Source organism: Stegodyphus dumicola, chromosome 5, assembly GCF_044657685.1.
Source record: "Stegodyphus dumicola isolate Sdum_Otavi_A_Nest chromosome 5, ASM4465768v1".
NCBI classification, from domain to species: Eukaryota; Metazoa; Arthropoda; class Arachnida; order Araneae; family Eresidae; genus Stegodyphus; species Stegodyphus dumicola.
This window is the reverse complement of record NC_140772.1, coordinates 122,673,104-122,697,458: the sequence shown is the minus strand read 5'-3', so window position 1 is coordinate 122,697,458 and position 24,355 is coordinate 122,673,104. Positions and strand designations below refer to the sequence as shown.

Here is a 24,355-nt window from a genome sequence, read left to right as displayed (position 1 = left end):
TTTTTTTTTTTAATCATCCTTTAAGCACGCAATCGAATTTTCCAATACTTCGAAAATGTTATATGCTTGCTTGACAACAAATTTGGTTAGAAATAGGGAACACAAGTGTGTAAACTATGCATATTACAATTATCGCTGCGCGCTTTGAAATTCGATTCTCGAATTGTTCAAGCATAACGCCTGGATCAAGGGGAAAACAATACGATCAAAATTAATATATGGAAATGATTAATTTAAAATTCCTAGTAAATGTTAAACATCCAAAATTCTTTTCATATGCCGTTATATTTTTTGTTGTCAAATAAATTTTTTTTGAATTTAGCGACCCCCCAAAATTTCTTCGCGACTTGCGTACCATTGCCATAATAACGCTTTGTATTCATGTAAACCTGATTAATTCTGAAGTGGTTTAAATTCTGTCAGAAACAGTACAAGTGATCTATTTTTCAATTGCATTTGGAAAAAATGATTTCAGACTTGTTTTCAACTGCATGTAACAGAGTATTATCAGAATTACGGGAAAGTGCGACTGTGAAAATGGATAAACATCAGCTGTCCAATGTGAAAAATAATGTTATCATTTGGATATTGTTATCGAATTGCAGAACGCCCTTCAGTTTGTATACGAAAACATGGAAAATACATCGCTTATTGTGATCAACAGTTCGGTTAATACGATCCAAATATTACAAATACATTTTTTTAAACAAGGTTTCTTTTAAATTTTAATATGGTATATCAATAGAGTTTATGGATGGACATGGGTCAAGTGGAATAGCGACACATTCTACAGGATATTAGATGAATATGCGTTTAGACTAACATATAATATAACATCTTTCATATATTCCAAAACGAAAAAAGACTTTCGGCCCGCCGCGTATTTAGAGTGCCCCCCATGCCGCACAGACACTATACATTTACAAACATCCATGCAGTCTCCGGGATTCGAGCGCGAGCCTTTCGGTACGGTACTCAGAGTCACTAATCACTATCCCGGTTGGAAAAATGTGATCACATTTAATGGAGTCTTGGTGTATCACGATGGAACGGTGTTTGGACACAACAGGGTGCCCAGGCACAGTCGCCTTAACCCTTCTACAACAAGTAAAAGATTCCTAAATAGTGCACGAAATAACTAGAGCAACGCATATAATTTATATGTATATTTGTATCTAATTTAATTCTTGCTTTTAATTTATTCCTTTTACAATTGAAATTTTGTTATTCATGATTTAATTCCAGTCCCCGTTAAACATTTTTAACAATTTTCATTCAAGTTGCTTAAAAACATCTTTCGAAATAGAACTTACTAAGTGTGGATTCACTCTTTTCAGATAAATCTACTATAATTAATCTTAGAAGATAAATATAATCAATATTATTTAGTAAATAAATTATATATATATATATATATATATATATGGATATGGTATGTGTGTGTGTGTGAGAGAGAGAACACGTTTTAATTCTAGTTTGCAGTACATACGGGATTCGGCGGCATTATGATGAGCAGTAAACGTGTCATTTTGGTGTTGGCGACGATTTTTAAAGTCGCGTCAAATGCTGTTCCGTATACTAGGATTTTACCTAGAACAGGGTTTCTTAAACTGTAGGTCACGACTCCCGTGTTGGTCGCGGGACATGCAGTAGGATGTTGCCAAAATTTTAGCAGTTTTGATATTTCTTTAACTTAATATAATAATTTTACAGTTATCAAATATTTTTACACAATGTATCTGAAAATAAAAAAAGCTAGACAATACAGACAAAGGGAAAAACAAAAACGTTTCGACGCATTCTTTTTATAATATAAACGTTCATTTTCCTTGCTTTGCACGTGAAGCTGTCATTTCGTTTGTTACATATTTAAAAATTTCACATCGTTCTATGTCTTAAAATTAGAAATTAAAGGGAATGACCTGAAACTGCAATAGTATATTACAGTACAAGTGAAAAAAATTGAGAGTTTCACTCATGAGTGTGTCTTATTTGCGCAATACTTATGGAGTCCCACAAAATTTGTGTAAATATTACGAGGTCCTGAGGTTTAAATGAAAGTTTATTGCAAGGTGGTAGTAAAAAGTTTTCCCTGCCATTTATATAACTGTACTTGCTAGAATAAGATATTCCGCCTCTCCCGAGTAGCTAGTCAAATTATTTCGTTTGTCTAAAACTGAAGTGAAACTCATTTCAATTTAAATCTGACAGTTTTCGGAAGCGAAGTGTTTGTTTTAGACTAAAAAAATCACCAGCATTAATTGAAATGGTAACAAAGGATTCGAATTTGCAATGACCAATGCCTTTATCCCCACATCATCAAAGAATTATTTTTATCGCCAAAAAGAGGGTTCCGCAAAGAGGTAAAATTTAGTGCCAAATGTTAAATTTAACAAGAGTAACTGCCTTCTACAGTGAAAAAAAGGTAAAAACACTGAAGGACTTAATTTAGTAAATTTTTTTGTGTCAAAAAAGGGCCAGAATCAATTTTGTGAGGGGTTACATCATGAATTTTGACAAGCATTGACGTTTCCTTGATCAGTGGTTGTTAACAAGAGCAGAGTGAAAACGCTCGAACTTTATGTCGCCAAGTGCTTCGGGTCTGGGAGGGGGCCGAAATTTACAATTAGCAAACGGTGCAAATCCATCCAATGAAATTTTAGTGTAATTTTTAACTGATTTTTCTGATTGGCTAGAAAGGGCACATGGCCGTTCGCCACTGACTTCGCGACGAAGTGCAAAAGCTTTACGGCTCATGAAATCGTGACCTCTCGATATGGCTCGTACTAAGCAGACTCCCCGTAGCGAAGCGGTTCCACCGGATAAAGGTATGGATCCTGTTGCGGACACCTCGAATACGACGGCCACTGATATGGACCAGGACAATGCTGGTCACGTTCTTACGGAGCTGGAAATTGCTACACTCCGACAAGAAATCGTTGAAGTAGAAAGGAGCATTACTAGCTATTACGGAACCATCCGGTACTTATCGGCCAACAGACCAGTCACGGACACGGACTATCATTCGGACATTCTGAAAAAGGAGATAGAAAAGAAGAAGACTCTGCTGGATCAGCTGAGGGGTAAGTTGAATATTGCTCTTTCCCATGCAAGCATTACACAGCCAATCACACAACAGAAACGCAAACCACGTGATAATTCAGACAGTGACGACGACACGGAAGGATTCAAAAAACCACACAAAACTGCTAAGGTACCCGTAAATGTTGCACCCAACAGTATACCCACCCAAAACAGCTACACAGCACTCTCGCAACCTGACACTCATTCCACCCAACCCACAACACAAATTAACAGCTCGCAAACACCAGATACAAGACTTCCCCAATATAGCACACCTACACCAATTATGGTTAAGCCGATAGATGGCGCCACACACAACCAGTACATCAAGAAACTCACTACACTGACTAATGCTACATTTTACGCCAAAATAAGTGGAGAATACCTCAAGTTACTACCATCAACAACAGATGATCACAGACAACTCACCACAGACTTACAAAAACATAACATCGAACATTATATCATTACACCCAAGCACAAACGCCCAATTAAAGTAGTTATCCGAGGCTTACCCATTACCACTGACACACATGAAATTTCCACGGAACTCACACACCTCGGATACAATGTACACAAAGTAGTACAACTCACAAGATTCAAAACCAAACAACCCATGCCACTATTTCAGATACAACTCATGCCAACACCAAACATCGACAAAATCTACAGTGAAACACACCTAGGTATGTTCATTATCACAATCGAAAAATACATCAACAAAAACATTACACCACAATGCCACAACTGCCAACGTTTTAATCACTCATCAGACAATTGTTTCTTCTTACCTAGGTGTGTTAAATGCGCACAACAACATAAAACAACAGACTGCCCAACACAAGGTAAATTAGATAACCCCACATGCGCAAACTGCCAAAAAAATCATCCAGCTTCATTCCGCGGTTGCGAGAAATTCCCCAAAAACAGAAACCTAAATAAATCACCCAATCACACTTTTACACCAAGCAATAGCACCCCAAACCTTACACAAGGGAGAACATATGCACAAGTTACTTCCAACAATACACAAGACATTAGAAATCAGACTACCAACACTACATCCAATGCGAACATTTTCACCGACATTCTATCTGCACTAAAAGAACTCAATAATACTTTCGGCTACAATAACATATTTAAATTCTTCTCTACTCTCAAAAATAGCTTACACCAATTAAAAGCCGCAGACACACCCATGGAGAAACTATTAATTCTTTTTACTATTTGTGAGGAAGCTAACATCTTTAACTAATTAATTATAAAAAAAAAAAAAAAAAAAAAACTCTTAAATTATATCTTTGATCTGTGAACATAACACACTTGCTTGCATGAGACCCCTCAGCTCTATTTCCAAATTCCAACTTTTTCTCCCATTGGACACTTTCACCCACCTGACCTGAAGATTTCAAGATCTCCCCGCCCACCGACGCCGCCTTCTATACCTCAGCGCAGCGACTTTCAACCTAGGAGTTAGCCTCTGAATACTTCTCCCCAAGTGCAGGTATCTTCAAATCATCTTTCTGCTGGACTATCATTGCTTACCATCCACATTGCTTATCGACATGCCATCATCACTCTGCCGAACAACACTTATGCCCATAATGTTCGAAAAGAGACGCAACTTCGATCGGGATAGGACCCTTCCGTCCAGGCGCCCGTTGAAAGGAACCTGCCGGTTCAAGGATGATACTAAGGCTATACTAAGGTTTAGAGGAGCCTTAGCTCATACTAGACTTTAACTTTGTTGGATCTAGGTGCTATTCTTGCGATTATAAATTCTCTATATATTTTTCATTGTCTAATTTGATCTAATTTTCTAATTCTTTTTAAGATCTTTAATAGCTTTCTGTTTGATATATTTTTTGTATAATTTTCTAATTCTTTTTAAGATATTTAATCTTAAATATCTTTGTATTTTTGATTTTTTTTAATATAATTTTCTAATTCTTTTTAAGAATCTTTAATATTTTTTATAAATTTTCTAATTCCTTTTTCAGATATTTTATCTTTGTATTTGATATATTTTTTTATATAATTTTCTAATTCTTTTTCAGATATTTAAGCTTTAATATCTTCGTACATAAATATTTATTCTAACCTTACTAACATTTGTATATAATATCTTTGTATATAAATACTAATTTTTCTTACTAACTATTAACATTTGTATATAATATTTTTGTAAATAATCTTTGTAATAAATACTTTTTCTTGCCATTAAAATTTTTGTATTGTAATATATATATTGTAATTTACTTGTGTAATAAAAATAAAAATTTCTGAAATGGAGTCCGAGCCTTTCAGCTCCAGGTAATGTATATTTGCGTATTTATATTGTTTTATTTATTTTTTTAGCACTTCACTCGGTTTGTCGGTACTACCAATGTCCCGGTTAAATCTTTGTTGATGAAAATTAAATTATCTGCATTAAGTTTTTCATAATAAACTGTAGTTAAATTCTTTTAATGTATTGCATCAGTCTATTCTATTGGTTATCTATTTAATTAAGTGTTAATATTTGTGTTTAATTTTTTACATCAGTAATTGTTACTTAACGAAAGTTCATCCACTCATTAGTATGTACATGATTATTAATTTTATTTTCATCGTATTTAAAAGTACAGTTGGCGTCGTTTGATTTGCGTAACGTTTGTCTAGAGCTATTTTGTTAACTATATATATCGTTGAGCATAGCAGCAGAATTCAATTAATTTACTATAAATATAACTATAAACGGATAAATCGATGCTTTCACAGTATATTAGGAAAAGGAAACAATTGGTTTAATCCTATTTATTCTCTGTTTGAAACAACGCAGCAAATATAAAATTAGGGTGTGAAGTGCAGAATCGCCCACTTATTTGGCGCTTTTTACAAGAGTAAGAAAAACTGGATTTTTGTCAATTTCCTTTGACTTTTTTACATCAATGTGTACTTGAACAAAGGAAGATGCACATTGCCGATATTGTGCAATTCTCTGATGTTTTTTTTAAGTGAAAATACGTCGATGTGTTACCGGATAGGGTAAATCATCTTTATATGTCACAAATTATACAAATTTACACAAATTTCATTTACATGATCAGCGCAAACTGATGCAAAACGGTGATATACAATCTTTTCGAAATTTGAAAACTGAGATTTTAGTTGGAAAATGAGCTAGACAAGTTAAGGTACTGCTAAAATGCAGCTTTGTATTAACAAAACACAGAATCACAATGAACAGTATTTTGATAGACTTGCTTTCGATCGAATTTCGGATCCTTTAAATTCAGTGATATCGGAAAAGCTGTGATAGAAGTGGCGGTACGCCTCAATGCCGTATAGGCTATCTATTTTGTCCGGAAAAGGTCTAATATTTTTTGCCGATTTGAATATTTTTTTTAAAGTTTGTTCAGCATATTGTGAATTTCAGAAATGTTGCATGAGTATATGAACACAAGATTCATGTAATGAGAAGTGCAGTGCATATGGATTGCTTTTGAAGCAAAAGCTTTAATCTGAGCTCCAATTCCCTTTTTTAATCACGTTACCTGCTCCATCATAACTCATAGCTAATGTTGTTACCATCTAACCCGGATTTTGAAATTATTGAGATTATAGAATTATTATTGAGTGGACCTGTAATCTTAGCTAGTCTGAGAAAATGTAGGATGTCTTTCTTATCTAATATTTTTTGACTGTTCACAAATCATCTTGTACACCATCATAAAGTTTCCTTATTATTTGAAGTGACTTCATCAGTTATAATGGAATAAAAGTGAGCAATGGTATTGCTGTATGGGAAAAAAATTTCTTTACCTCTAGCACGCAAGGCTATTGGAAATTTTGAAGACAGGCCTTTTTTAAATATTTTTTTTTATATAGCTGTTTACTTGAATTTTATGTGATTTATGTACGAAGAACAGGCTATTTGAGAATTAAAGGTAACACACAAAACATTAAAAGAATTCCCTTTGGGTGTAATATAAAATTTGAAATCTTTCAGCTTTTATTTTAATATTTTTAATTTTATATTTTTTTCTAAAGCACAGATGTGAATTACCCCAGAAGGGCTATTAGTTTCAAAATGGCATTTTGTGTCAAATCACTTTAAATGTCGGAAGCACTTTTCTAATTGTTGTCACCAAATATTATCACCCTGTATCATATTTCATGAAACTAAATAATGATAATTTGCATGAACATATGTATGTTTACGCATTGTTGAAAAACAATGTTGCCTATAGTCATTAAATTTTGGATAACATAGTCCTCCACCCGAACATATAGGCACTTGGAAGCCTGAATTTGGAATTAACATATTTTATTATCTATTTTATACTTTGTAGAAATTTAACAAATTTTTGATTAAAAATCATAGTTTTAAAGTGAGCAGTGTAATTATTTTACATTTTGTAAAAATTTAACTAATTTTATATTGTAAACTGAAATTTAATAAAAGTAGTTAAATAAGAAATTAAAAGATCCAACTCAGTAAGTCAGAGCCGGAACAGCTAATGAAGGTTATGAGACTGTGATATTACTTTTGGTTTTGTGAAACGAAGGATTACTAGGATACTTTCAGATTGAAGTTCTGTAGAAACAAAAGTTTAAGTACCCTCCCCCTTTCTGAAGCTCTTTATTTGTTTATTGACTTTTGCTTATTAAAATGTCACTAAAGGAGATATGAGCAGAAAAACGTACATTCGGAGTTGCGATTCGTATGTTACGCTGTAAGAAAGAAACGTAGTGCCAGAGTGTCACTATGGTAAATAAATGTATTGAAAGTAAAAGTGTTATTTTCTGTAATGTGTGTGGTGTTATTTTATTGTGATATATAGCTATTCATGAGAAATAGAATAATTCAATTCAAGTGTGTTTGGTGAATTGAATTATTCTATTTCTCGTCAATAGCTATATATCGCAATAAAATAACACCACACACACATTACAGAAAATAACACTTTTACTTTCAATACATTTATTTTCCATGGCGACAGTCTAGTGCTAGCTTTCTTTCTTACAGAGTAACATATGATTCGCAACTCCGAATGTGTACATCAAGAATCAAGTTTATCGAAAATATATTTCAGCGGCGATTCTAGTGGCGCATGCGCTATTAGACAAGATTCTGCTCTGTCGCCAAGTATTTCTCAGCTAATACAAAACAAAGCCACTGTACTGAAGATAACACAGTTCAGTGAAAGAGTCTCTAAATGTCAATTACATTTAATGTTGCTGACGCAGACTCATTTTGCATAGGATGCATATTCATAAATCGTTTCAGATGAACATACACTTGTTCGTGGTGATTAGAGAACCTTTCTTCTAGTAATGAAAAGGCTAATTTATAATTAGAGTCAACTATGGATATTGACTGAACAATACGATTAGCATCTCCTCTTAGCGCAGATTTTAAGTACTGTAATTTGACCACATCTGTTAAATTAGGATTTGAATCAACACTGGCTAAAAAATATCTTTAAGTGAAAGCTACTCGTGTAAGTTACCCGAAAACGTTGGCAAAATAATTTTGGATAATTTAACATTGACCTAAGCATTCGTGAAAACCAAAGGTTCCTATTCAATTTCTTTGGAAAGCTTAGCTAATTTACGATTTAATTCGACTTCTACATCTAAGACAATATCGTCAATCTCTTCTTTCTCTTTTACATAAGCATCAATACAATCAAAAGTCTTTAATCCGGACTTGTCATGACTTCAGCGATTCCAGATTATCGGTTTTCCCGGATTATAGATCATCAGTTTAAATCTGGTAAAATGGCATGCATAAATTATAAAATTAAAAATATAAAACCGTAATTTATGAAATAAAGAGCAATTATGATCTAAAGGGTATCAAAATTTACAAAAAAATCTTAATATTTATTTGCTTACTTTATTAAACATTTCTTTCAACCCGCGCATGCGTAAAGCATACATTATGCATAGAAATTAGAAAATTGCAACCAGAAAACTATTTGATGTGTATTCGTGATATTTATAATGACGAGGAATTTGATTTAAATCATATCAAAGAGGGAGCAAATCGAGATGAAATACTACATTTAATAACGAATTATAAGCCGATTAAAATAAAAACATCTGCCATGAAGATGAGGATAGTGCTGAGAGATCAATTTCCAGTTCATTGCACGCCGTGACGTCCCCCCCCCACAGAGCAGCTTGAAATTGATAAACAGATTTTGGAATGGTTAGAGAAACAAAGGATATGCCTTTATCCATTTTTTGCAGCAATTCCACTTTTTGTTTGATGGACATCGAAACATGCTTTCCCTTTGTAGATTCTTTGCAGCTCCAGTATCGGAAATTGTGTTTGACATAATCGAAAGTTCCAACTTACTTTTATTAAATTGCTCTAATAGTCTAAAAGAAAATAATAAGCCGTATCCAATTAGAAGATTAAGGAACAACACAATCTGCAACATTAACTGAAATAGATTATTTTAGCTTAGCTTATACCGTCCGTTATACATTAAACGCGCATGCGTAAACGTATTATGCATATGCGTAAACGCATGCGCGGAAAATTTGTAGCTTTGAGGTCCGGATTATAGATCATTCCGGATTATGGATGTCCGGATTAAAGACTTTTGACTGCACTTTCTTCAATACATAACCCGAACAAAGAATCGAAATTGGAATTTATCTTTGTCTCGAACACTTTAAACTTATTCTTCAGCACTTCCAAATCACTTCTTTGGATATTTTTGTCGGCAACGTTTTGTTTTAACTTTGTTTTCAATGTATGTTTTTTCGCTGATATCTCCTTTAGTGACCTTTTAATTACCAAAAGTCAATAAACAAATAAGGAGCTTCAGAAAGAGGGATGGTACTTACTTTTTTGTTTCTACAGAACTTCAATCTGAAAGTATCCTATGTAATTCTTCATTTCACAAAACCGAAAGTAATATCACAGTCTCATAAACTTCATTAGCTGTTCCGGCTCTGACCGCCTAAACAATTAATTAAACAACGTTGAACAATTTAATTAATTGTAACAAATTGCCTCAGGCTCTTTTATAAGTATTAGTTTATGTTTTATAAAAATTTAGCAAATTTTTGATTAAGAAACATATTTTTAAGGCAAGCAGTGTAATTAATAAAACATTTGTATTTTAAGTGTGCAAGACAGTCTGTCTGAAATTGTAGCTTTTAAATACTTTTAGTCCAAAGTAGCATTAGCCCAAACATCTAATGATTGTCTGTAAATGAAAAAAATTGCCCGTTTGGACCTAATTTTTATCCTATAAAATCTGAGATTGTTTTCATTATTTATTTGAGGGGTACTGAACCCAAGGTTTGCCTAACTTTTCAACCACAAGGTTTGTGCTTACATTATTTTCTTATTTTTTATAAAAAGTTTTAGAAAAGTATTTAAAATAAATGGATCTTATATCGAGTTAAAGAAAGTGCTTACAGATTGTATTTTTTAAATAAGCTAATTATCTTTAAGATAAATGCTATTATTTTTTATGATGACAATAATAGGAAAATAAGGGGAATAAAGTCTCCTGAATATTTCTTTTTGCAGAGTTATTTATATTAAAATAAATTTCATAATCCTTAATTTTATTTGCATGAATTTCACATATTTCATAAAAAAACAGATGCATATTTGTATCCTATAAAATAATTTGTTAAAATTCTGCAGGATATTTGAGTGGGCTTCCCAGACACTGTTATTTCATAAAATAACAAGCAAATATTTATATTGTATACATCAATGCCTTTAAAGATTACGTTATTTCATGTAATTGTAAGATACCTGTTTAAGTATTTATTCCATGCTAAAAGAAATTATTTGTAAATTAGGTGATATTAATTTCTTTAAAAGTAATTCATGGGTTCAGTGCAAATTGCATTTTATTTTATAAGAGAAATTTCGTTTCACAAACTTTTTGCATACACAAAGCTTTCGGTCGAAGGCTTCTTAGTATTTTTCGGTTTCGGCACGAAAATCGCCTACAGGTCGGCAGATAGTGTGGCTGGATACGAGGTTTTTATTTATGAACCTCGCGCTGTAACATCTTTCTCTATTGATTGCTATTTCCCTACTGCCAGTTGCCGCATTCATTCGAAACCATTTCGTATTTATCAAAATCTGACAAGAATATTCTGCGTGTCGTGATTTGGAAAGCCATCTTTCAATACGAAATAATCCGTAGATACACCTAGAAGATTAAAGGTGCCATTTAGTTGTTGAGTTATCGATGAAATGGTTTCATTTCATGGTTCTTGGACTATAGTTTAAGCCTAATTTTCTATCACGAATGAGGCCCACCAGCGGCCGAGCGATGGAGTCGCCGAACGCTGGTAGTCGTTCCGAGGTTTGAATCCCAGGAACGGGCTGGGCGTTTTCGTGGTTTTCCCCATGTGTAACGTGTATACGAGCCAGTTTCCCTTAGAAAGTGCTCCACAAAGGCACAGGCAGATAGCCCTTGAGGCTTTGTCATAATCACACACAGTCATGAATGATGCCTTTTCTTTTTCAAAATTTTATTGCAAATTTTTCATCTCTGGCAATTTCTAAATAGATAGATTCGATGCACTTTTAAAAAGTTTAAAAAGTATACCAGTATTTCAGTGGTAAATTAAAATTTAGAGCTATCTAAATTTATGTGCGGTCATAATTCACTTGCATTTAGAAGTATCTAAATTTATGTGATGTCAGTTTATGATTTAAATGGATGTGTGTGCCAAGTTTGATGCTTTTATGCATGTACTGTCACTGTGGTTTATTATGGTCTCAGTAATAAAACTGTACCTATTTTTGTTTATTATAGGAATGCGAAGCGCCCAAGAAGAGGATGTGAGCAAACAAGCCCTGTGGATGTGGAGGCTGAGAGGTAAGATACCAATTTTTTCTCTTGGCTTCTTTTTTTTGTTATTGTTGCTTCTTTGTCTTTGAGTATGGTAGTAAAGTCATGCTGCGATAATGATGTTAATGTCACACTGCGACTTTTGTATAACTTCACAAAGTGACATAAATTTAATTGCTTTAAAGCAGCGGTTCTCAACCTTTTGACTAACACATACCATCTAAACAAAAATTTAAAAACCTTAGTACAACCAGTATAATTATTGTACATTTTATAATACTTATTCAGTTTCTCAATATAAATAGAAAAAATAAACGTTTTGCCATTTGCACAAGCTATTGGCTATCTGTATTAAATAGGCACACATAAAAAATATTAATTAAGAATTGGTTACCATTTTAATTATCAAAATTTATACTTAAATTTAGTGTAAAATTTGGGCCTGTTTAAGAGAGATCAATTTCTTTGTCTGGCCTTATTTCACTTAGCTTTAAGTGTGATCCACTTTTAATTTTATTCTGTATTTATTTTTCAAATAAAACATGGAAGAAAATCCTTGTTCACACAAATAGGTTGTGCAAAAAGGCAATAAAAATTTAGCTTTATTTGAAATGCCTTTAAATTCTTTCTTTCGGTGTAGCCAAAAGTTGTTATTTATGAAATCTTCAGTGGAAGTGCAATCACAGGAATTTTCTAACAATTGTTCTTTTTTTCTTCATAGAATTTTTGAACTTTGTTTCTTTGCCTACCACCTATTTTTTATCTTGTGTACCACCTGTTGAGAATTGCTGCTTTAAAGATCTGTGTGGGTGTCGCACAGTGTTACATTAGTTTAATCAGTATAATGTCGCAATAGCAGTATTTCAGACATCTCCTCCAGTAAAACTGATAACAGCAGAAAAGCGTTTTATTGATCCAGTAAGAAGTTACTCTTCCAGTTATTAAAATCTTACTGGAATCTTTGGAATTTTTTAATTATTGAATATAGTCATCACAATCATATCAGATTTCCTCAGTGATTATTGTTATATCTCATTGTATTGAAATTATATAACAGATGCGTTTATGATTAATTTACATTTTTATGTAAAACTTTGCTCTCATAAATTGCTATAAAACTATATGCTCATAGTTTTTGTGTATCACTTTTGTGTACTTGCGTGTATTGCTATAAAACATATGCTAATAGTTTTTGTGCAAATAAAACTTACATTTCTTCATTCAAATATTTAGTATAGCCAATAACTACAGTGAGCATAGTTATGTGAATGAAATTAAGCATATAAAACAATTTGTTTTCCAATAAATGTAAGAAAGTTTTAAATAGCAAATTTTCTAGTGTATAAGACGCACTTTTTTTCTTTGAAAATAAGTCGGGAAAAAAAGGAGGTGCATCTTGTATGTCGATACTCAGTTTTTGATTGCATTAATTTCTGGAAATTTCCTCTTTTTTTGGAGTTATGTGATTTTTTTCTTGTTTCCTTGCGATGTGTGGGAATATAACAGTTACGGAGAGCTTAGTAAATGTGCATCTGGCATGAAAACTGCAATTTTTGCGAACGACTTTTAAGTGGGAAATTTCAACTGTTTGGTGTTTCTTAAGTTTGTTGGCAAATTATGGTTCAAAAACAACGTTGAAATTGCTGTAACAAAGCATGCAAGCTGGATGCAGGCTTCAAATTTTGAGGTTACACCATCAAGAAGAAGGGGAAGGCCTAACATTTGGAAAGTTTGTGAATGGGTCAAAGCATCTTGGGATGCTGTGAAAACAGAGGCAGAGGTTAAATCATGTATGAAGTGTGGCATTATTAATACACTGGATGGTACAGAGGACAATCTGTTGTATGAGGACTCGAATGCTGATTTAGGAGAGGTCTCAAGTGACTTTTCATTTAGCTATGGTGATGAGTGTTTAGGTTTTGATGAAGAAAATTAAAAGCTCTTCCCCAGATGAATTGTGGGTATAAAGTATTACTTTGTATTTATATTTAAAATACTGTAAATTCATTATAATGAAATGTGTATAAAAAAAGGGGGATGTGCCTTATGCGCCTGCAAATACGGTAATAAAGATATAAAAATATCCATTCACTTAAGAGAAACTTAAATTCATTTCCTGCAAAAATTTTAAAAGATCCTTTTAATATATTTAATGCAGCCTTTTCTTAATTAATAAGAAGTTAATATTGTTAATAACATATTTTATTTATATCGGCAATTCTGTCAATGTATACATGTTTTTCGAATGGCCTTTCATCGAATTTTACAAAATATGACTCGTATTCATAATATAAGTTTACAATGTCTCCTTCAGCCTCATGAAATTAAACAAAATATGCATTATTATTATAAAAAATTATAATGCTATTATATGCATTGAGATGAGCAGTGACTGGCAAGAGTTTTAAAGCTATTTATTAAATATTAAATTACTTTAAAATTGAAAGAAAGCTCCAAATTTTTAAATAGGTACTAAACATTTTGATGATTGTTTGATTTACTATTTTGAAGCTTTATTATTTATCATTTATACTTTTATTATTTTTGAAACTCGGACGCTTCCAAACATATGAATTTATAATACTTACAATTCAGTAAAAACAAATACAAACTTAAAATTTTAGATTCTAAGCTTTCAAGACAGCTTCTGTACACAAAAGTACTCGCTGTTATACACTCATGTCTATAAATTAAGGATAATGCAAAATCAGGCAAAGGAAAAGTTAGAAGCAAAACAAATTTGACTTATTTGTAAAGCTTATTTATTAAACAAAAGGTAAAGAGCAAAAACAGATGCTATATGTTTGATATTATTAAAAAAATTAGCGATTTTTTTTTTCTCCCTGGAGCAAATTACCAAAAAAAAAAAAACTTATTTACAAAAAACCAATATTACATGGTTGGTTTGATTGTTAATACATTGTATGTCTCCCAGACGATGCAATACAGTCCGTACAACGCCTAGGCATCTGAGTATCAAATTATCGATCTGATCTTGGGGGATATTACATCACTCAAAAAGCAATGCACTCCGAAGTTCCGCTAGACATGTAGAAGGAGGTTGACGGGCTGCAACTCGTCGGCCAAGCATGTCCCACACGTGTTCTACTGGTTCAAGTCTGGTGAGAATGCTGGCCAGTCTGTACGGGTGATATCCTCCGATTGAAGGCATTCGCTTACGATATTTGCACGGTGAGGACTGGCGTTGTCATCCATAAACAAATTGTGTGCCCATGGCACCCCGAAACAAATGTACATGTTGTTCCAGAATGACGTCCCGATAGATATGGCTTGTCATGATTCCAATTTGAACATGAAGGTCAGTTCTGGAACCCAGAATAATTCCACCCCAAACGAGCACTCCTACACCACCGTAACGGTGTCGTTCAATGATGCTTTCTTGGTGGTAACGAATACCTGGAGCTCTCCATATGAAAGTCCGGCGAGAATCAGACTGCAAGCTAAACCTGGACTCGTCGGAAAACATCACACAAGCCCACTGTTGCGGTGTCCACAGTGCATGCTCTCTACTCCAGGCTAACCGCAGGCGACAGTGAGTTGCAGTAAGTGGAACGCATCTGACAGGTCTACGAACATATAAACCAATCTGCCCTAAGCGTCTGTACACGGTCTGCCTTGAAATTGTCGTACCAGTGGCTGAAGAGAGCTGACGAGGCAGGTCTCAGGCTGTGCTCCACCTGTTTGTTTTGGCAGTAACTGCCAAATACCGGTCCTTATTCGGCGCTGTAACTCTGGGGCGACCTGTGCTGTAACGTCTACTCACATTACCATCATCTCCAGTATCGGAAATTGTGTTTGACATAATCGAAAGTTCCAACTTAATTTTATTAAATTGCTCTAATAGTCTAAAAGAAAATAATAAGCCGTATCCAATTAGAAGATTAAGGAACAACACAATCTGCAACATTAACTGAAATAGATTATTTTAGCTTAGCTTATACCGTCCGTTATACATTAAACGCGCATGCGTAAACGTATTATGCATATGCGTAAACGCATGCGCGGAAAATTTGTAGCTTTGAGGTCCGGATTATAGATCATTCCGGATTATGGATGTCCGGATTAAAGACTTTTGACTGCACTTTCTTCAATACATAACCCGAACAAAGAATCGAAATTGGAATTTATCTTTGTCTCGAACACTTTAAACTTATTCTTCAGCACTTCCAAATCACTTCTTTGGATATTTTTGTCGGCAACGTTTTGTTTTAACTTTGTTTTCAATGTATGTTTTTTCGCTGATATCTCCTTTAGTGACCTTTTAATTACCAAAAGTCAATAAACAAATAAAGAGCTTCAGAAAGAGGGATGGTACTTACTTTTTTGTTTCTACAGAACTTCAATCTGAAAGTATCCTATGTAATTCTTCATTTCACAAAACCGAAAGTAATATCACAGTCTCATAAACTTCATTAGCTGTTCCGGCTCTGACCGCCTAAACAATTAATTAAACAACGTTGAACAATTTAATTAATTGTAACAAATTGCCTCAGGCTCTTTTATAAGTATTAGTTTATGTTTTATAAAAATTTAGCAAATTTTTGATTAAGAAACATATTTTTAAGGCAAGCAGTGTAATTAATAAAACATTTGTATTTTAAGTGTGCAAGACAGTCTGTCTGAAATTGTAGCTTTTAAATACTTTTAGTCCAAAGTAGCATTAGCCCAAACATCTAATGATTGTCTGTAAATGAAAAAAATTGCCCGTTTGGACCTAATTTTTATCCTATAAAATCTGAGATTGTTTTCATTATTTATTTGAGGGGTACTGAACCCAAGGTTTGCATAACTTTTCAACCACAAGGTTTGTGCTTACATTATTTTCTTACTTTTTATAAAAAGTTTTAGAAAAGTATTTAAAATAAATGGATCTTATATCGAGTTAAAGAAAGTGCTTACAGATTGTATTTTTTAAATAAGCTAATTATCTTTAAGATAAATGCTATTATTTTTTTATGATGACAATAATAGGAAAATAAGGGGAATAAAGTCTCCTGAATATTTCTTTTTGCAGAGTTATTTATATTAAAATAAATTTCATAATCCTTAATTTTATTTGCATGAATTTCACATATTTCATAAAAAAACAGATGCATATTTGTATCCTATAAAATAATTTGTTAAAATTCTACAGGATATTTGAGTGGGCTTCCCAGACACTGTTATTTCATAAAATAACAAGCAAATATTTATATTGTATACATCAATGCCTTTAAAGATTACGTTATTTCATGTAATTGTAAGATACCTGTTTAAGTATTTATTCCATGCTAAAAGAAATTATTTGTAAATTAGGTGATATTAATTTCTTTAAAAGTAATTCATGGGTTCAGTGCAAATTGCATTTTATTTTATAGAAGAAATTTTGTTTCACAAACTTTTTGCATACACAAAGCTTTCGGTCGAAGGCTTCTTAGTATTTTTCGGTTTCGGCACGAAAATCGCCTACAGGTCGGCAGATAGTGTGGCTGGATACGAGGTTTTTATTTATGAACCTCGCGCTGTAACATCTTTCTCTATTGATTGCTATTTCCCTACTGCCAGTTGCCGCATTCATTCGAAACCATTTCGTATTTATCAAAATCTGACAAGAATATTCTGCGTGTCGTGATTTGGAAAGCCATCTTTCAATACGAAATAATCCGTAGATACACCTAGAAGATTAAAGGTGCCATTTAGTTGTTGAGTTATCGATGAAATGGTTTCATTTCATGGTTCTTGGACTATAGTTTAAGCCTAATTTTCTATCACGAATGAGGCCCACCAGCGGCCGAGTGGTGGAGTCACCGAACGCTGGTAGTCGGTCCGAGGTTCGAATCCCAGGAACGGGCTGGGCGTTTTCGTGGTTTTCCCCATGTGTAACATGTATACAAGCCAGTTTCCCTTAGAAAGTGCTCCACAAAGGCACAGGCAGATAGCCCTTGAGGCTTTGTCATAATCACACACAATCATGAATGATGCCTTTTCTTTGTCAAAATTTTATTGCAAATTTTTCATCTCTGGCAATTTCTAAATAGATAGATTCGATGCACTTTTAAAAAGTTTAAAAAGTATACCAGTATTTCAGTGGTAAATTAAAATTTAGAGCTATCTAAATTTATGTGCAGTCATAATTCACTTGCATTTAGAAGTATCTAAATTTATGTGATGTCAATTTATGATTTAAATGGATGTGTGTGCCAAGTTTGGTGCTTTTATGCATGTACTGTCACTGTGGTTTATTATGGTCTCGGTAATAAAATTGTACCTATTTTTGTTTATTATAGGAATGCGAAGCGCCCAAGAAGAGGATGTGAGCAAACAGGCCCTGTGGATGTGGAGGCTGAGAGGTAAGATACCAATTTTTTCTCTTGGCTTCTTTTTTTTGTTATTGTTGCTTCTTTGTCTTTGAGTATGGTAGTAAAGTCATGCTGCGATAATGATGTTAATGTCACACTGCGACTTTTGTATAACTTCACAAAGTGACATAAATTTAATTGCTTTAAAGCAGCGGTTCTCAACCTTTTGACTAACACATACCATCTAAACAAAAATTTAAAAACCTTAGTACAACCAGTATAATTATTGTACATTTTATAATACTTATTCAGTTTCTCAATATAAATAGAAAAAATAAATGTTTTGCCATTTGCACAAGCTATTGGCTATCTGTATTAAATAGGCACACATAAAAAATATTAATTAAGAATTGGTTACCATTTTAATTATCAAAATTTAAGTTATATACTTAAATTTAGTGTAAAATTTGGGCCTGTTTAAGAGAGATCAATTTCTTTGTCTGGCCTTATTTCACTTAGCTTTAAGTGTGATCCACTTTTAATTTTATTCTGTATTTATTTTTCAAATAAAACATGGAAGAAAATCCTTGTTCACACAAATAGGTTGTGCGAAAAGGCAATAAAAATTTAGCTTTATTTGAAATGCCTTTAAATTCTTTTTTTCGGTGTAGCCAAAAGTTGTTATTTATGAAATCTTCAGTGGAAGTGCAATCACAGGAATTTTCTAACAATTGTTCTTTTTTTCTTCATAGAATTTTTGAACTTTGTTTCTTTGCCTACCACCTATTTTTTATCTTGTGTACCACCTGTTGAGAATTGCTGCTTTAAAGATCTGTGTGGGTGTCGCACAGTGTTACATTAGTTTAATCAGTATAATGTCGCAATAGCAGTATTTCAGACATCTCCTCCAGTAAAACTGATAACAGCAGAAAAGCGTTTTATTGATCCAGTAAGAAGTTACTCTTCCAGTTATTAAAATCTTACTGGAATCTTTGGAATTTTTTAATTATTGAATATAGTCATCACAATCATATCAGATTTCCTCAGTGATTATTGTTATATCTCATTGTATTGAAATTATATAACAGATGCGTTTATGATTCATTTACATTTTTATGTAAAACTTTGCTCTCATAAATTGCTATAAAACTATATGCTCATAGTTTTTGTGTATCACTTTTGTGTACTTGCGTGTATTGCTATAAAACACATGCTAATAGTTTTTGTGCAAATAAAACTTACATTTCTTCATTCAAATATTTAGTATAGCCAATAACTACAGTGAGCATAGTTATGTGAATGAAATTAAGCATATAAAACAATTTGTTTTCCAATAAATGTAAGAAAGTTTTAAATAGCAAATTTTCTAGTGTATAAGACGCACTTTTTTTCTTTGAAAATAAGTCGGGAAAAAAAGGAGGTGCATCTTGTATGTCGATACTCAGTTTTTGATTGCATTAATTTCTGGAAATTTCCTCTTTTTTTGGAGTTATGTGATTTTTTTCTTGTTTCCTTGCGATGTGTGGGAATATTACAGTTACGGAGAGCTTAGTAAATGTGCATCTGGCATGAAAACTGCAATTTTTGCGAACGACTTTTAAGTGTGGGAAATTTCAACTGTTTGGTGTTTCTTAAGTTTGTTGGCAAATTATGGTTCAAAAACAATGTTGAAATTGCTGTAACAAAGCATGCAAGCTGGATGCAGGCTTCAAATTTTGAGGTTACACCATCAAGAAGAAGGGGAAGGCCTAACATTTGGAAAGTTTGTGAATGGGTCAAAGCATCTTGGGATGCTGTGAAAACAGAGGCAGAGGTTAAATCATGTATGAAGTGTGGCATTATTAATACACTGGATGGTACAGAGGACAATCTGTTGTATGAGGACTCGAATGCTGATTTAGGAGAGGTTTCAAGTGACTTTTCATTTAGCTATGGTGATGAGTGTTTAGGTTTTGATGAAGAAAATTAAAAGCTCTTCCCCAGATGAATTGTGGGTATAAAGTATTACTTTGTATTTATATTTAAAATACTGTAAATTCATTATAATGAAATGTGTATAAAAAAAGGGGGATGTGCCTTATGCGCCTGCAAATACAGTAATAAAGATATAAAAATATCCATTCACTTAAGAGAAACTTAAATTCATTTCCTGCAAAAATTTTAAAAGATCCTTTTAATATATTTAATGCAGCCTTTTCTTAATTAATAAGAAGTTAATATTGTTAATAACATATTTTATTTATATCGGCAATTCTGTCAATGTATACATGTTTTTCGAATGGCCTTTCATCGAATTTTACAAAATATGACTCGTATTCATAATATAAGTTTACAATGTCTCCTTCAGCCTCATGAAATTAAACAAAATATGCATTATTATTATAAAAAATTATAATGCTATTATATGCATTGAGATGAGCAGTGACTGGCAAGAGTTTTAAAGCTATTTATTAAATATTAAATTACTTTAAAATTGAAAGAAAGCTCCAAATTTTTAAATAGGTACTAAACATTTTGATGATTGTTTGATTTACTATTTTGAAGCTTTATTATTTATCATTTATACTTTTATTATTTTTGAAACTCGGACGCTTCCAAACATATGAATTTATAATACTTACAATTCAGTAAAAACAAATACAAACTTAAAATTTTAGATTCTAAGCTTTCAAGACAGCTTCTGTACACAAAAGTACTCGCTGTTATACACTCATGTCTATAAATTAAGGATAATGCAAAATCAGGCAAAGGAAAAGTTAGAAGCAAAACAAATTTGACTTATTTGTAAAGCTTATTTATTAAACAAAAGGTAAAGAGCAAAAACAGATGCTATATGTTTGATATTATTAAAAAAATTAGCGATTTTTTTTTTCTCCCTGGAGCAAATTACCAAAAAAAAAAAAAACTTATTTACAAAAAACCAATATTACATGGTTGGTTTGATTGTTAATACATTGTATGTCTCCCAGACGATGCAATACAGTCCGTACAACGCCTAGGCATCTGAGTATCAAATTATCGATCTGATCTTGGGGGATATTACATCACTCAAAAAGCAATGCACTCCGAAGTTCCGCTAGACATGTAGAAGGAGGTTGACGGGCTGCAACTCGTCGGCCAAGCATGTCCCACACGTGTTCTACTGGTTCAAGTCTGGTGAGAATGCTGGCCAGTCTGTACGGGTGATATCCTCCGATTGAAGGCATTCGCTTACGATATTTGCACGGTGAGGACTGGCGTTGTCATCCATAAACAAATTGTGTGCCCATGGCACCCCGAAACAAATGTACATGTTGTTCCAGAATGACGTCCCGATAGATATGGCTTGTCATGATTCCAATTTGAACATGAAGGTCAGTTCTGGAACCCAGAATAATTCCACCCCAAACGAGCACTCCTACACCACCGTAACGGTGTCGTTCAATGATGCTTTCTTGGTGGTAACGAATACCTGGAGCTCTCCATATGAAAGTCCGGCGAGAATCAGACTGCAAGCTAAACCTGGACTCGTCGGAAAACATCACACAAGCCCACTGTTGCGGTGTCCACAGTGCATGCTCTCTACTCCAGGCTAACCGCAGGCGACAGTGAGTTGCAGTAAGTGGAACGCATCTGACAGGTCTACGAACATATAAACCAATCTGCCCTAAGCGTCTGTACACGGTCTGCCTTGAAATTGTCGTACCAGTGGCTGAAGAGAGCTGACGAGGCAGGTCTCAGGCTGTGCTCCACCTGTTTGTTTTGGCAGTAACTGCCAAATACCGGTCCTTATTCGGCGCTGTAACTCTGGGGCGACCTGTGCTGTAACGTCTACTCACATTACCATCATCTCCAGTATCGGAAATTGTGTTTGACATAATCGAAAGTTCCAACTTAATTTTATTAAATTGCTCTAATAGTCTAAAAGAAAATAATAAGCCGTATCCAATTAGAAGATTAAGGAACAACACAATCTGCAACATTAACTGAAATAGATTATTTTAGCTTAGCTTATACCGTCCGTTATACATTAAACGCGCATGCGTAAACGTATTATGCATATGCGTAAACGCATGCGCGGAAAATTTGTAGCTTTGAGGTCCGGATTATAGATCATTCCGGATTATGGATGTCCGGATTAAAGACTTTTGACTGCACTTTCTTCAATACATAACCCGAACAAAGAATCGAAATTGGAATTTATCTTTGTCTCGAACACTTTAAACTTATTCTTCAGCACTTCCAAATCACTTCTTTGGATATTTTTGTCGGCAACGTTTTGTTTTAACTTTGTTTTCAATGTATGTTTTTTCGCTGATATCTCCTTTAGTGACCTTTTAATTACCAAAAGTCAATAAACAAATAAAGAGCTTCAGAAAGAGGGATGGTACTTACTTTTTTGTTTCTACAGAACTTCAATCTGAAAGTATCCTATGTAATTCTTCATTTCACAAAACCGAAAGTAATATCACAGTCTCATAAACTTCATTAGCTGTTCCGGCTCTGACCGCCTAAACAATTAATTAAACAACGTTGAACAATTTAATTAATTGTAACAAATTGCCTCAGGCTCTTTTATAAGTATTAGTTTATGTTTTATAAAAATTTAGCAAATTTTTGATTAAGAAACATATTTTTAAGGCAAGCAGTGTAATTAATAAAACATTTGTATTTTAAGTGTGCAAGACAGTCTGTCTGAAATTGTAGCTTTTAAATACTTTTAGTCCAAAGTAGCATTAGCCCAAACATCTAATGATTGTCTGTAAATGAAAAAAATTGCCCGTTTGGACCTAATTTTTATCCTATAAAATCTGAGATTGTTTTCATTATTTATTTGAGGGGTACTGAACCCAAGGTTTGCATAACTTTTCAACCACAAGGTTTGTGCTTACATTATTTTCTTACTTTTTATAAAAAGTTTTAGAAAAGTATTTAAAATAAATGGATCTTATATCGAGTTAAAGAAAGTACTTACAGATTGTATTTTTTAAATAAGCTAATTATCTTTAAGATAAATGCTATTATTTTTTTATGATGACAATAATAGGAAAATAAGGGGAATAAAGTCTCCTGAATATTTCTTTTTGCAGAGTTATTTATATTAAAATAAATTTCATAATCCTTAATTTTATTTGCATGAATTTCACATATTTCATAAAAAAACAGATGCATATTTGTATCCTATAAAATAATTTGTTAAAATTCTACAGGATATTTGAGTGGGCTTCCCAGACACTGTTATTTCATAAAATAACAAGCAAATATTTATATTGTATACATCAATGCCTTTAAAGATTACGTTATTTCATGTAATTGTAAGATACCTGTTTAAGTATTTATTCCATGCTAAAAGAAATTATTTGTAAATTAGGTGATATTAATTTCTTTAAAAGTAATTCATGGGTTCAGTGCAAATTGCATTTTATTTTATAGAAGAAATTTTGTTTCACAAACTTTTTGCATACACAAAGCTTTCGGTCGAAGGCTTCTTAGTATTTTTCGGTTTCGGCACGAAAATCGCCTACAGGTCGGCAGATAGTGTGGCTGGATACGAGGTTTTTATTTATGAACCTCGCGCTGTAACATCTTTCTCTATTGATTGCTATTTCCCTACTGCCAGTTGCCGCATTCATTCGAAACCATTTCGTATTTATCAAAATCTGACAAGAATATTCTGCGTGTCGTGATTTGGAAAGCCATCTTTCAATACGAAATAATCCGTAGATACACCTAGAAGATTAAAGGTGCCATTTAGTTGTTGAGTTATCGATGAAATGGTTTCATTTCATGGTTCTTGGACTATAGTTTAAGCCTAATTTTCTATCACGAATGAGGCCCACCAGCGGCCGAGCGGTGGAGTCACCGAACGCTGGTAGTCGGTCCGAGGTTCGAATCCCAGGAACGGGCTGGGCGTTTTCGTGGTTTTCCCCATGTGTAACGTGTATACAAGCCAGTTTCCCTTAGAAAGTGCTCCACAAAGGCACAGGCAGATAGCCCTTGAGGCTTTGTCATAATCACACACAATCATGAATGATGCCTTTTCTTTGTCAAAATTTTATTGCAAATTTTTCATCTCTGGCAATTTCTAAATAGATAGATTCGATGCACTTTTAAAAAGTTTAAAAAGTATACCAGTATTTCAGTGGTAAATTAAAATTTAGAGCT

General features: G+C 33.3%; 3 protein-coding genes across 6 annotated transcripts in view; 2 read left to right on the top strand and 1 right to left on the bottom strand.

Moving 5' to 3' along the window:
* Positions 1 to 24,355, top strand: part of LOC146997217 (uncharacterized) — a 440,254-nt gene that overhangs the window by 192,671 nt on the left and 223,228 nt on the right. Inside the window, exon 3 of the mRNA XM_085817011.1 lies at positions 11,877 to 11,939. The gene's annotated coding sequence lies outside the window, so the exon portion shown is untranslated. The remainder of the gene's footprint in view (positions 1 to 11,876; positions 11,940 to 24,355) is intronic.
* Positions 1 to 24,355, top strand: part of LOC146997220 (cullin-5-like) — a 165,043-nt gene that overhangs the window by 14,657 nt on the left and 126,031 nt on the right. The window lies entirely within an intron of this gene.
* The window catches only part of LOC146997221 (uncharacterized), an 89,737-nt gene that overhangs the window by 47,962 nt on the left and 17,420 nt on the right, over positions 1 to 24,355 (bottom strand). The gene's annotated exons all lie outside the window — the stretch shown is intronic.